Source organism: Amblyraja radiata, chromosome 16 (assembly GCF_010909765.2).
Source record: "Amblyraja radiata isolate CabotCenter1 chromosome 16, sAmbRad1.1.pri, whole genome shotgun sequence".
In the NCBI taxonomy this organism is placed as follows: domain Eukaryota; kingdom Metazoa; phylum Chordata; class Chondrichthyes; order Rajiformes; family Rajidae; genus Amblyraja; species Amblyraja radiata.
The window spans coordinates 33,443,098-33,458,845 of record NC_045971.1 but is presented as its reverse complement, the minus strand read 5'-3'; the positions used below and the strand labels follow the sequence as shown (position 1 = coordinate 33,458,845).

Sequence of the window (15,748 nt, the reverse complement as noted above, 5' to 3'; positions counted from 1 at the left end):
CAAAGCAATCACAGCTTCGCAGCTAGTTACTCCTTCTTCCCCCAACTCCACACTCTTTCAACCTTATGATTTTTTTTCAAATAAAACATCTAAAAATAATTTTCAGACATGCAATTAACACAGTCCACAAACAGGTTAAGACACTATCTATCACTATTATGCACAGCCACACTCCGAAATAAACCACAAACATTTGTTTACTATAAACCATGCACTCTAAGTAATCACTTCAAGTTTTTATCTGCGAACATTCACATAAGCAGCAATACAATGATGGTCCACGGACTAGTAAACATGTTCAAATGTTTAACCTAATTATTCTAAATTTATTTACATACAGAAATATTTACAAAATCCGGATAACGATACGGAGAACTATTTTTACAATTTACAAAATTATTTAAAGCACAATTCACGCACACATGATCTCGAATCAGCATCACGCTGGTATCACGCAGTGAGCTTCTCCCTCTGATACCGAAGAATTTCCCCTTCCTAGTTTACTCTTTGCTGAGGGGTACTGTAGATTGATGATGCATGTGAACCAATCACACATAAGCCAGCATCACTAACTCCACCCAACTATAACACTTATACTAACGCCTGTTCCCGGCACTGCCAGTCTGAACAGCTAGGATGTACTGACAACACATCGTCTTTAACGCTGTTAAGTGTTGGTGCTGATTAAAGATGTGTTTAAATCATACACAGTCTCTGGTGCCTGTTTGCATGGTGTCAGAAGTGGTCTGATCCACTCCTTCTGTATAACGGTTTATATTTTATCTTTTGTGAGTGTTTGTTTTACTTTCCGATGGCCTCTTCTTGTCGAAAGCCTGGCCCTCTTGTCTATGATGTGGATATCAGAGAACGCTGGGCAACGTTTGAAATTGATTACCAGCACGACATGAACATTGCACACCGAAATGAACCAGATGCTGTAAAGGCCTCTCTCCTACTCAACCTTGCGGGCCCAGATGCCCTTCGTCGATCCAGAACATTCCGTTATGCTCCGGCACTCCGCGATGCCAACGACCAGGTAATAGCCTCAGCTGAATCTCCTGATGACCCCAATGTTCTGCAGCGTAAACTAAGCCAGATCTGTGACCTGCCCTCAAATCCCATTTTGAATAGGGCAAGGTTTTTCTCTCGTCGTCAGCTCCCTGGCGAACGAGTAGACACGTTTATCTCGGACTTGATGTATTTAGCCCAGCGCGGCCGATTCCAACTTATGCTGGTTGATCGGCTGACTGATCAGTTAACGAGGGACATTTTAGTGAATGGCATTAGCGATCTAAAATTCAGATTAGAGCTTCTGAGACGGCCAGATTTGACACTCGATGTAGCTGTGCACCCATGCAGAACTGCCGAGTTCATCGACCCCATGGACAGTTCGCATAAAACAAAATTTGACGGGCCTCACTAGGCAGCGAACAAACACAGATAACAGGCGATTTACGACCCGAGCTAGTCAGGCGGCTCACAGCGGTCCACAGAAGAGATGTCCCAATTGCAATTATTTACACAACAGAAAATCAGCCTGCCCAGCCCTCGGCAAAGCTTGCAATTACTGAAAAAAGTTAAATCACTTTGCCTCTGTTTGTCGGGCATCAATTCGGGCTCGAGAGAGGAATTCGCCCAGCTCCAAGTCTAGTCTCAACTTTTTGCAACGAGACAGCAACAGTCTCACTCCCCAATTACAGCTCGAAGACGGCCCCGAATACAGCCCAATTAACTTGCAAGATGATTCGACTGTTTACTCATTACAGCATGCTGCTGCCAAGAACCCAGATCCAACCGTGAAGATATCTGTAAACAATGTAGACTGTGGCACGAAATTAGACACCGGGGCGAAGGTCAACACTATGTCAATCAACCTCTTCAACAAGATTAGAACTAACGAGCCACTCATCAAGGACAAATTCACTTTGCATGCTTTCGGTGGGGAGGTATTGGTTCCTCTGGGCAAAACCAACTTGAAATATGTATTAAAAAAACCACGAGTGATTTGACCTTCTATGTCTTGAATTTTAATTCAGTTGCTCTGCTTGGCAATCATGCCTATCAGGAGCTGTGGCTGATTTCCTTTGACAAAACTGTCCACAAGCTCCAAATTTTGTTTGACCCGCTGAGTGAATTCCCTGATCTTTTCGACAACAACCTAGGCAAATTGCCTGTGACCTACAAGATTATTACTGACCCTGATGTGACACCCGTCATCCGAGCCCCACACCGATTGTCATTTGCCATGACCGACAGGGTTCATTCTATGCTGAAGGACATGGTCTCCATAGGCGTAATTGAAGCAGTCAGCGACCCCATCGACTGGGTCTCAACCATGATTGCCACAGTCAAGAAGAAAAAAAGAAATCCGCCTGTGCATCAATCCGAAAGACCTGAACACTGCCATTAAGCGCCCACACCATCCCAAGGATGTTGCGGCAAAGGTCGGAATGGCAACCCTATTTTCTATCCTCGATGCAAAGAACTCTTTCTGGCAGATACCGCTGGACAAGAAGTCATCAAACCTCACCACATTTGCCACCCCATTTGGCAGATATAAGTTTCTGAGAATGCCATTCGGAATCAACTCCGCCAGTGAAGTCTTCCAAAGAACAATGGAGCAATTATTCGAGGACCTACCTTGTGTCATCATTGTCGACGATATCCTCGTGTATGGCAAAGACGCAGCAGAACATGATCACAATCTCAGGCTCATCTAACAAGCTCAATCCTGACAAGTGCAAGTTCAGGGTTCCAGTAGTCTCCTACGTCAGCCACATCTTCACTCCTGATGGCCTCAAACCCGATCCGAAGAAAGCTACTGCCATCACAGAAATGCCTTCCCCCACAGACGTGAAAGGCCTGCAACGTTTTCTGGGCATGGTAAACTATCTTGGAAAGTTCATACCGAACCTCAGCAAACTAAGCTCCACACTGCGGCAGCTGACCAAAAAGGACACTGCGTGGTCATGGTTCCAGCAACATCAGGTTGCCTTTGATGTTTTAAAATCCAAACTGACCAGTGCACCGACCCTGACTTTTTTCGACCTGAAACGTCCGGTGACGATCAAGATTCAAGATAGATTTAATTGTCACATGTGCCAGATGGCACAGTGAAATGAATTCCCATACAGCCATACAATAAAAAATAAACAGGACTCAACACACTATAGAATTTACACAAAACATCCCCACACAGCAGAATCAAGTTTCCCACCGTGTGGGAAGGCACCAAAGTCAGTCTTCTTCCTCCACTGTTCCCCGTGGTCAGGGCCTCCCTGAGCCCTCCGCAGTTGCAGCTACGGGCGGCCCGATGTCCAGGACCTCTCGCCGGGGCTGCGGAACGTCCTCAGCGGCGTGGACACAGAGTCGGCCCCCTCCTACCGGAGTCGGCGGCTTCCAATGTCCGTAGGCCGCGCCGGGTGGAGACTGCTGCTGACGGCCCTCTGCGAGGCATCCCAGGACTCCACGATGGCGGTCAGCGCCGCCCGCGTTGGAAGCTCTCCGCACCAGAGCTCCACGATGTTGGAGCAACGGCCCAACGCTCCGGAGCTCCCAGGTAGGTATCGCCCGCTCCGCGGTGATTCCAGCGCTGCGCCGCCGCTGTAGCAGCCCTGGTCCGGTTCCCGGTCCCCGGCAGGAAAGGCCACTCCGAGCCAGCTGGTAGGCCGCGAGGTGGGGGGCGAGGACGCGACTCGGAGAAATAGTCGCGTCCCCGCCAGGACGCGACTGGGAGACGGTTTCCCCCTTACCCTGCCCCCCTCCCCCAGATAGAAAAGTCAAAGTTTCCCCCTAAAACAAACTTTAGATGCCTCGAAATACAGGCTCGGCACAGCATGCTTGCAACCATCTGCTGATGGCACCCTACTACCTGTCGTGTATGCCTCTTGCACCATGACCGACATGGAGCAGCACTACGCGCAAATCGAAAAGGAACTGCTGGCTGTCGTTTTTGCCTGCACCAAATTCCAAGACTTCGTCTTTGGCAACACATTCACGGTCGAGACGGACCACCAACCACTGGTGACGATCCTGAACAAGCCCATCCATGCCGCGCTAGCTCACTTGCGGCGTATGATGATGCAGCTGTTGCGGTACGACTTCTCCATTACCTACAAAAAAGGTAAGGAAATGCATGTTGCTGACATTCTCTCTCGTGCACCTCGGGCATCTTGCGAACAACACCCCCATGAACAGGAAGATTTCACGGTCAGCGGTGTCGACGTCGTCTCCAGTAAGCAACTGCGCACCCTGGCCGCGCACACTGCCACTGACGATACGCTTCAAACCCTCTCCTCCATCATCAAAACAGGCTGGCCTGACAAACAATCAGACATGCCCACAGAGGTGCAGCCGTTCTTCTTGGTCCGTGATGAACTGGTGGTTCAGGATGGTGTTCTGGTTAAGGGTCCCAAGGTAGTGATGCGAGACGAATTCTTCAAAGAGGCACACAGCTGTCACCCAGGAGCCGACTCCACACTGGCACTCGCTCATGGTCTGTTCTACTGGCTGGGGATGGCCAAGTACATCCGGGACCCCATAGCTTCCTGCCCCACTTGCAACAACCTTGCATTCACCAGCAGCGGAAGCCCCTTCTGCAACAACCTCCACCAGCACTGCCCTGACGTCGCTGGCGGCAGACATTTTCGAATGGTGCGGAAAGCACTACCTCGTTCTGGTCGACTCCTTTTCTAACTGGTTTGAACTAGCCAACTGACCTCCCTCACATCTCAGATGGTCATCAAAAAGCTGAAAAGACACTTCTCCGCTTATGGCATTCCTGTCAGCCTGGGAACCAACAACTGTAGGCAGTTCACCACCCACATGATCTATCTTTTCGCAGACCAATGGAATTTCCAGCAGGTCACGAGCAGTCCAGAGTATCCACAGAGTAATGGACTCGCTGAACGCGCTTGTCAGAAGTGCCAAGCATTTGCTGGAGAGAGCACACATTTCAAAGTCAGACGTCTATCTCGATCTCCTGAATTTCAGAAACATTGCTAGAGATGAAACCCTGGGATTGCCGGCACAGCGCCTAATGTCGAGATTGACGAGGTCTCCTGTCCCCACCGCACAACAGCAGCTGGTCCCTCGGGTGTTGAAGCCTGCCACTATCCAGAAACGTCTCCAAGAGAAGCATGACATTCAGAAACGGTCATACGACAGTTCCAACAGGCCACTCAAGCCTCTACTACCGGGCCAGGTCGTCCGTCTACAAACTTCAACTGGACATTCCCGCCTGGGCACTGTTGTCAGCCCGACTGACGAGCCACGATCCTACCTGGTGGACTGTGAGGGAGCAGTATACCGGAAAAGTCGACAACACCTGCTTGCTGTGGGGCAGCCCCGACCACCGCCTGCTGGTCCCTATCATTATCATTATCATTATCATTATCATCCGTTATTGTCATCTTGCAAAGCAACAGTTGTACAGTGCAAAATGAGAGGATGTTTCCCAGGGAATACCGGAGCATTGCACATAAAAACTTAAACATTTCACGCATAAAATAAAAACGATTAAAAAAAAACCCAATCCAGTTCCTGATAAAACAGTACGAATAGTTAAAAGAAAGTGCAGGTAAAAACAAGCAACATTAAAATACAAGTAAAAACAGTCATAAAATGTCCAGGGAAGCTGATTTAAGTGGCCTGAGCCAGTGCCAGTGTTATTATGCAATGCCAGTTATTAAATTGTCAGTGCAAAAGCAGCAGAATCAGGTAGAGTGACTGTTCAGCAGCCTCACAGCCTGTGGAAGGAAACTGTTTCGCAGTCTGGTTGTCCGGGCTTTGACGCTACGGTATCTCTTTTCTGATGGCAGGAGATCTAGATGTGTGTGGAGTGGGTGCAGTCTGTCCTTTACTAGGCTCAGTGCTTTTTTCAGGCAGCGGCTCTGAAACTGTTCTTGTACTGAGGGTAGCGAGACACCAATGATCCTCTCTGCTCCCCTCACTACCCTCTGCAGAGACTTCCTGTCTGAGCAGTTACGCTATGCTCCGCCACTCCAGTTCCAGCTGCCTTTTGCATTGTCTCCCACCCGTCCCCGCATGCCTTGCACCCCTCCTCGTCCCTCGGTCTCCACTAACTACGGGGTCTCACCCACCACATGTTTCCCCTTTCGGTCCCCACAAGCCTCTCCCGCTCCATTCTCGCCTCCAGGCTCTCCGTCTCATCTTTCCGGAGAGTTAGGTCTGCACGCGCACGGGCTGTGTTAGTAGACCACCAGACAGATATGGCGAGTATGTTTAACTCCATGGCATGGGTGCCCTTTCCACACTTAATCTTAAGGGGGAAGGATGTAGATTGATGATGCATGTGAACCAATCACACATAAACCAGCATCACTAACTCCACCCAACTATAACACATACTAACGCTCGTTTCCGGCACTGCCAGTCTGAACAACTAGGATGCACTGACAACCCATCGTCTTTAACGCTGTTAAGTTTTAATATTACAGGGACTCAGTTTATCCAATGTTGTTAATGTCTACAACAACCTACCACCTGGTCGACGTAAAGCCACGGCAAGCTACCAACAACCGGCGACCCATTAGGACGTCCACCTATGACCACACCTACAGCAGCCTATGTCCACAAGCTACGACCCTGTCAGTGACAACTGAAGGCAACTTAAGACAATTCAGTCACCAGTATCCGTCGCCTGTTGACGTAGGTAGTTGCCAATGGAATTCACAGAAGTCAGCACCGACGACGACCAACGTCACCTGGCGACAACCTACATCATCCTGGCGACAACCTATGACAGCACTTACGTCAGCAGAAGTCAAGCTAAGCTCATTGGCATCAAGCCCATTGTCATTGCAAAATCCAATGGCGACCAGAAAAACGCTTCAAATCTTTGGGCGACGGCGGAGACTACCCCAAACCATATAGGCGACACCCCGGTGACCATGTAGTGACAGCTTAGTCACCTGTAGTCACCTAAAATAATTGCCCAGCAGTAGAAACAGCATAAATCTCTTCATGTAGAAACAAAGAACAGCAGATAGACATAAAATACTGGAGTAACTCAGCGGGACAGGTAGATGCTGGTTCAAACCGGAGATAACTCAGCGGGACAGGCTGCATCTCTGGGGAGATGGAATGGGTGACGATTCGGGTCGAGACCCTTCTTCAGACTGACATCTGTGTAACAAGCTGATTTGAACAGAAATTGAAAGGGTGTATGGAAGAGAGGAAAAAAGTGCGAGACTTTCAGTAATGGTGGTTTCAGCAAAGTATTAGAGGAAATTGTGGTTGGCTTCCAGCAACCAGTAACAAACTGTGTCTAAATTAATGGCAGTTGCTTGCATAACATAGCTGTTTCCTCTTCTGTTACTGGACAAAGGAAAGATTGAATGAAACACTCATCAGATGTAAATACTGTTAACATCCGGTTTAAATTTAGTAACAATGAAGATGTTGCAGGTAATTTATATCAAGATAGATTGAACAAACCAGAGCTATTGTGGAAATCTGTGGAATTCATTGCCATAAACGACTGTGAAGGCCAAGTCAATTAATATGTTTAAGGCAGAGATTGACAGATTCTTGATTAGTATGATTGGCGGGAGTAATGGGGAGAATGCAAAAAAGTGGGGTTGAGAGGGAAAAATAGACCACCATGATTGAATGTTGGCGTAGACTTGATGGGTAGAATGACCTAATTCTGCTCATGGAACTTATGATCTTATGAACATGAGCTAATTTAAAAATGCAAAGGTGAACATCCACTCTGATGCAGGTTGCCCAGAACTTGTGGGTGCTGGTTTATACCAAAGACAGACACAAAGCGCTGAGTAACTCAGCGGGTCAGGCAGCATCCAAGCTTTCCGACCTGATAAGTCAGCTACTCCTTTTCTCGAGAGATGCTGCCTGACCAGTTGTTACTGCAACATTTTGTTGTTATGCCCAGAATTTGAAACTTGCTACCATTTAGGGCCATAATTTCTTAGGAAAAGAGATAAGGTGATTGGTTCCTTCTTCTTCTTAGTATGGCGTGCACAGCCTAAAGTTGAAGGACAACTTGTTTGATTTGATCTTATTTGATTGTGCACACCGGGTTGATTGCGTTCGTCAAAACAGGGCGGACCACGTGAAGGTTGCAATCTTCCATCCCAGGTGATTGGTATCAGGAACTAAAAGACATCCTCCCGGTAATAGGCTCAATTCGACATTACATCCAACAATTTTTTTGCACATTCAAAGAGCAGCAACCATTAATGGCACAATTCCAACTTCAGTCTAGCTCCAGCAATTCATGCTTTAGCCGTCATGCAGGGTAAAGGAATATTGCAGGCAGAATATCTAGGCAGCCCGATATTTCCTGAAATAAACGTATATTCTCTTCAGTGAGATGAGTTGCAGGAGAACGGACATGTCAGGGTCAGCAGGAGAAGACCCTGACATTTGATGGTTCCAGCTGTCTCCTTCAGGTGTGAGAATCAACACTGTTGAGCAAAGCAAAAATAGGTACCTGTATGTTGTCACAAAGTATTGTACATGATGGTAATCTTCCAATTTCAATAATGGATCATTGATTCGGAGCACAGAACAGTACATGGAGATAGACACAAAAGGCTGGAGTAACTCATTGGGAAAGGCAGCATTTCTGGAGAGAAGGTATAGAAACATAGAGAATAGGAGCAGGACAGGTCATTTGGCACATCGAGCCCGCACCGCCATTCAATATGATCATGGCTCATCATCTAAAATCAGTATCCCGTTCCTGCTTTTTCCCCATATCCCTTGATTCCTTTAGACCTAAGAGCTAAAACCAACTCTCTCTTGAAAACATCAGTGAATTGGCCTTCATTGCCTTCTGCGGCAGATAATTCCACAGGTTCACAACTCTCTGGGTGTAAAAGTTTTTCCTCATCTCAGTCCTAAATGGCCTACCCCTTATTCTTAAACTGTGACCCCTAGTTCTGGACTCCCCCAACATCGGGACCATTTTTCTTGCACCTAGCTTGTCCAATCCTTTAAGAATTTAATATGTTTCTATAACTTTCCCACTCATCCTTCTAAATTGCAGTGATTATAAGCCCAGTCTACCCATTTTTCATCATATGTCAGTCTCGTCATCCCGGGAATTAACCTGGTCAAGCGACGCTGCACTCCCTCAATAGCAATAATATTCTTCCTCAAATTTGCAGACCAAAATTGCACACCATACACCAGGCGTGGTCTCACCCCGGCCTGATATAGCTGCACGAGGACCTCCTTGCTCCTAAACTCAAATCCTCTCGCAAAGCCATTAGCTTTCTTCACTGACTGCTGTACCTGCATGCTTACTTTCAGTAACTGATGTACAAGCACAACCAGGTCGCATTGCACCTCCACTTTTCCTAATCTGACACCATTTACATAATAATCTGCCTTCCTGATTTTGCCACCAAAATGGATAACCTCACATTAATCCACATTATACTGCACCTCCCATGCATCTGCCCACTCATCCAACCTATCCAAGTTGCAGCCTCATAGCATCCTCCTCACAGCTCACACTGCCACCCAGCTTTGTGTAATCCGCAAACTTGGAGATGTTACATTTAATTCCCTCATCTAAATCGTTAATATATATAGTAAATAACTGGGGTCCCAGCACCGAACCTTGCACACCCCACTAGTCACTGCCGGCCATTCTAAAAAGTACATGTTAATTGCTACTCTTTGCTTCCTGTCTGACAAGCAGTCCTCTAGCCATTGCAATACCCCACCCCCAATGCCATGTGCTCCAATTTCACACACTTATCACTTATGGGGGACATTGTCAAAGGCTTTTTGAAAGTCCAGATACACCACATCCACTGGCTCTCCGTTATCCTTTCTACTTGTAATGTTCACAAAAAATTCCAGTAGATTAGTCAAGCATGATTTCCCCTTCATAAATCCATGGTGACTTTGACCGATTCTGTCACTGCTTTCCAAATGAGCTGCTATTACATCTTTAATAATTGACTCGTGCAGCTTCCCCACTATCAATGTAGGGCTAACTGGTCTATAATTACCATTTTACTTTCCCTCCTTTCTTAAAAAGTGGAGTTAAATTAGCTATCCTCCAGTCCACAGGAACTGATCCAGCATCTATAGAACATTAGAAAATAATCACCAATGCATTCATGATTTCAAGGGCCACCTCCTTGAGTACTCTGGAGTGCAGACCATCAGGCCTTGGGGATTTATCTGCCTTCCATCCCAAAAGTTTACCGAATATCATTTCCTGACTAATGTGAATTCCCTTCACTTCCTCCCTCCCACTAGATCCTCAATCCCCTAGTATTTCTGGGAGATCGTTTGTCTTCCTTCGTGAAGACAGTTCCAAAGTATTCATTTAACTGTTCTGCGCTTTCTCTGTTTCCCATTATAAATTCACCTGTCTCTGATTACAAGGGAACTACATTAGTCTTCATTAATCTTTTCCTTATTACATCTCTAAAGAAACTTTTACAGTCAGATTTTATATTCCCTACACACTTTCATGCTCTTTCCCCACCCCCCCCCCCCTCTTAATTAACCCCTTTGTCCTCCTCAGTTGAATTCTAAATTTCTCCCATTCCTCCAGTTTGCTGCTTTCTCAGGCCATTATGCTTCTTCCTTGGATTTAACACTATCCTTGATTTCCGTCGTTAGCCACGGTTTAGCTGCCTTACCCATTTTATTTTTTCGCCAGACAAGGCTGAAGAATGTTTGGAATTCACCCATGCGACCTTTAAGTCTTTGCCAATGCATCTCCACCGTCAACCCTATAAGTATAATTTGCCAGTCTATCCTAGCCAATTCCCATCTCATACCTTCAAGGTCAATTTTCTTTAAGTTCAGGACCCTAGTCTATGAATTAACCCAGTCACTCTCCATCCTAATTCAGAATTCCACCATATTGTCCTTGTTGCCCAAGGGGCTTTGCACAAAAGATAGCTAATTAATCCCTCCTCGTTACACAATACCCAGTCTAGGATGGCCTGCCTTCCAGTCAGTTCCTCTACATCTTGGCTTAAAAAAACATCCAGTATACATTCCAGGAAATCTTCAACCTCAGCGCTGATACCAATTTGGTTGGCCAATCTATATATAAAGTCACCCATGATAACTGCTGTACCTTTGCTACACACATCCCTAATTTCCTGCTTGATACTATCCCCAACCTCCCTGCTGATGTTTGGCGGTCTGTATACAACTCCAACAAGTGTTTTCTGCCCTTGGCTATTTCACAGTTCTACCCATACCGATTCTACAGCATCCAAGCTAATGTCTCTCCTGACTATTGTATTGAACTCCTCTTTAACCAGTAATGCCACCACACCTCCTCTTCCTTTGGTGAGGGAATGGGTAACATTTTGGGTCAATACCTTTCTTCAGACTGGATAGGGATAAGGGAAATGAGAGATTTTGGTGATGATGTCGAGAGATAAGGAACAATGAAAGATATGCAGTAAGGATGATAATGGAAACAGGCCATTGATAGCTGTTTGTTAGGTGATAACTAGAAACTAATGAGACTTGGTGGGGGAGGGATCGAGAGAGAGGGAATGCTGGGCTAGTTGAAGTTAGAGAAATCAAACCATTGGTCTGTGCTGCCCATGTGAAATATGAGATGCTGTTCCTCGAATTTGCATTTAGCCTCACACTTACAATGGAAGAGACCGAGGACAGAAGGAACGGCCATCGCCCACAATATTTGTGCTGAACATGGTGCCTAGTTAAACTGATCCCATCTGCCTGTACATAATCTTTCTTTCTCTAATCCCTGCACTTTCAAGTGTCTATTTAAAAGCCTCTTAAGTACCACTATTGTACGTGGCTCCAGCAAACCCCTGGCAATGCATTCCAGGCCCCCATCACTCTCTGTGTAAAAAAACTTGTCCTGCACTTCTCCGTTAAGCTTTCACCTCTCAATTTATGCCCTCTAGTATTGGCCATTCCACCCTGAAAAAAAGGTTCTGACTGTCTACCCTATCTCAGCGTCTCATAATATGAGATATACCTCTGATGTTCGTTTGTGGGTGATAATCAAAGCAGGTGATCTTGCAAAGGAGGATATGGCACTATGTGAAGGGAGGAACTGCAGATAACACAGGAGGCTCAAGCATCGTCTCATTCTAAAATGTCACCTATTCTTTCTCTCCAGAGGAGCAGTCTGACTGGCGTTACTCCAGGAATTTGTGCCTCTTAGGTTATGGTACTGGTTTGCTGCTTTTGTATTGCCAGACTGTGCAGCATGCAGATCATTGCAATGTGGTCTCCATATTTGCTTGTAAGATTTTTCCAGATTGATGTAGGCACCTAATTCTGATATTCAGAATATCACTGGCATTTTCCATAACAATTAGATTGCTTGCTGTGGCTCCCGTTGCAGTGGTACTGAGCTGCTGTGATAGACTGGAAAATTGTTGTCAGTGGTCAGGGAAATAAAGTATAACCCTTGTTCCCCAGTGTCCAACCGCTCCTGATATCGGTGCAGTCCTTCCGATGAAAGTACCCCTGCAATGTTTTGGGCAGGCCATTTCAGGATTCAGACCCAGCAATAATGAAGGGTTAGGGCTTCGAACATAAAGAGCTGGAGTAATTCTACAGGTCTGGCAGCATCTTTGGACAACATGGATAAGTGACGTATTCTTCAACCTGAAGAAAAGTCACCTATTAATGTCCTCCAGACATGCTGCCTGACCCACTTAGTTACTCCTGCACTTAGTGTTCTCGGCAAACATCACATCATGTGCAGTTCATTCTGTCTACAATGAAGGAACAGTAATATATTTTAAAAGCAGGATAATGTGCAACTTGGAGCAAGGCCTGCGAATGATAGTTTGCCAAGTACCTGAAAGACATTTGCTATTGATGGTAGGACAAGTGGATTTGCAAGGTATTGTTATGTTAGCCCAGGTGGGCAAATGCAGTGCATTTTGTAGCAGGTTCATACTGCACCAACTGTGGATCCATGGAGGAGAAAATGGATATATAAGATGACGTATGTTGGGGGGGCAATCAAATGGGCTGTTCCACCTATCAAGTGTGCAAATTTTTGGTGTTCCCCCCATCCAAACAAATGGAATGTTCCCCACTGAATACCCCATTTTTGACTTGTCGATGATAAAAATAGTGTGTAGAGTCAGGAATTGATTCACAACCTTCAGGATATGCCACCTCTGGCCCTGTTCTTTCTCATCTAATCCATTACTAGAGGAGACCATAAATCAAACTCAATTCATTGCAAAAGCTTTTCACTAAACCTCGGTACATGTGACAATAAGAAACAAAACTAAATTAAACCAAACTAAACAAGGTGCAGACACTGAATCTCTTCAAAAGAGAAAAGTTCGGGACACGCATCAGGAAATAAATAGAGTTAGATTGTGAAATAATTCCCTGTGATAAACTATCAATAATTCCACCTTATTTTTAAGAAACTTGCTGGGTTTCCTGAAATAATTCTGAATTGTGGCTCTTCTCTTTGGCTGTGACTCTGAGCCCAGGTTTCTCACAGATTACCGGCACTGTGATCTGCCGACTTGGGAGAACCCTGAGATTTTCCACTGCCCTGAGGCTAAGTGTTCATGGTGTAGATCTTGTTGATCTGAGGCAACACTTGATAGAAAATACGGTTCCTCTCCTGGGCCTGCAAACAACACAAAGCAACATGAGGGCTGATGTGGTTGCACTTCAAGTGGTCAACTATTATTTCCAATTCTAAGTCATCAGTAGATTATGCACCAATGCAAAAGTTACCTTTGAAACCTTGGTGGACACAAGGAACTGCACATGGTGGAATCTTGGGCAAAAAATATACAAGGTACAAGACGTTGATGAGGCCACATTTTGAGTATTGTAGTCAGTTTTGACCATCCAGCTGTAGGCAGGATGTTGTTAAGCAGGAAAGAGTGCAGAGAAGGTTTACCAGGATGTTACCAGGATTTGAGGGCCTGAGCTACATGGAAAGTTTGGGCAGGCTAGGTCTTTATTTCCTGGAGCATTGGAAAATGACGGGTGATCTTATAGATGTGTATACGATTATAAGGGGAAAAGATGTGGTCTATGTTTAGAGCGTTTTACCCATAGTAAGTAAATCAAGAACCAGAGGACATAGGTTTTTGTTGAGAGGGGAAAGATTTAACAGTAACCTGAAGGACACTTTTTTTTCACGCATATGTGGAACGAGCATTCGGATAGGAACCTGATAGGAAAGTTTTAGAGGGATATGTGCGAAACAGCAGCAGGTTAGACTAGTGTAAATGGGCATGTAGGGACTTCTTCTTGCGTATGGCTTGCACAGCACTAAAGTTGAAGGACAATTTGTTCTATTTGATCCTTTTTGATTGCATTTGTCGAAACAGGTTGGACCACGTGAAGGTTGCAATCTCCCACCCCGGTATGTTGGAACAAAGAGCCTATTTTCATGCTGTATTTCTATGGCTCTATGGCTCTAAATGCTGGAGTAGCGGCAGGTCAGACAACATGACGAGAAAACATGCAGCGGGGACTTTTCAGATCTGCACCCATCTTCAGATTGTAGTGGGGGGGAGGAAAGCTGGAAGAGAGGTGAGGGCAGGCAAGTGATAGGTGGACAATGGTGAGGGGTTGGTTGGCAAATGGGTGGACAAAGGCCAGACTTGCAAAGGGGGACAAAAGATTGTGAGATGAAGAGAGGGGAGACGTGATCTGTGAAACCAGAGGAATGGATATACGTGGAATGGACATTGCTGTCGGCCGAAACAACTCCCACCTTATTCCTCGTGTGAGAACTCTTGCTTTAACTTTAGCGGACTAACCCCTTCAATCAAACGTCGCAACGCACGCTCAAGAGACTGCCGGAGTCTAAAACAGGAAGCAAACTGCTGGAGTAACTCGTGTTCAAAAGGGAACTGCAGATGCTGGAATATCGAAGGTACACAAAATTGCTGGAGGAACTCAGCGGGTGCAGCAGCATCTATGGAGCGAAGGAAATAGGCGACGTTTCGGGCCGAAACCCTTCTTCAGACTGATGGGGGGTGGGGAAAGAAAGAAGGAAAAAGGGAGGAGGAGGAGCCCGAGGGCGGGCGGATGGGAGGGTGGGAGGAGACAGCTAGAGGGTGAAGGAAGGGGAGGGGACAGCACAGGCTAGCCAAATTGGGGGAACTCAATGTTGATGCCATAAGGGCGCAAGGACCACAGACGGAATATGAGGTGCTGTTGCTCACTCTGGCAATGGAGGAGACCCAGGACAGAGAGGTCGGATTGGGAATGGGAGGGGGAGTTGAAGTGCTGAGCCACCGGGAGGTCAGGTAGGTTAAGGCGGACTGAGCGGAGGTGTTCGGCGAAACGGTCGCCCAACCTACGCTTGGTCTCACCGATGTAAATCAGCTGACATCTAGAGCAGCGGATGCAGTAGATGAGGTTGGAGGAGATACAGGTGAACCTTTGTCGCACCTGGAACGACTGCTTGGGACCTTGAATGGAGTCGAGGGGGGAGGTGAAGGGACAGGTGTTGCATTTCTTGCGGTTGCAACGGAAAGTGCCCGGGGAGGGGGTGGTGCGGGAGGGAAGGGAAGAATTGACGAGGGAGTTGCGGAGGGAGCGGTCTTTGCGGAAGGCAGACATGGGGGGAGATGGGAAGATGTGGCGAGTGGTGGGGTCACGTTGGAGGTGGCGGAAATGGCGGAGGATTATGTGTTGTATTTGCCGGCTGGTGGGGTGAAAGGTGAGGACCAGAGGGACTCTGCCCTTGTTGCGTGTGCGGGGATGGGGAGAGAGAGCAGTGTTGCGGGGTATGGAT

The 15,748-nt window shown here is 46.6% G+C and overlaps 1 long non-coding RNA gene across 1 annotated transcript; it reads right to left on the bottom strand.

Moving 5' to 3' along the window:
• Positions 1-893: 893 nt before the first annotated feature.
• LOC116982338 lies at positions 894-4,106 on the bottom strand. Its single transcript, XR_004414431.1, has 3 exons — positions 4,066-4,106; positions 3,976-3,980; positions 894-1,049 (listed from the first exon to the last, which is right to left on the bottom strand). It is a non-coding gene; the product is annotated as an uncharacterized LOC116982338 (long non-coding RNA).
• Between the last annotated feature and the right edge of the window lie 11,642 nt (positions 4,107-15,748).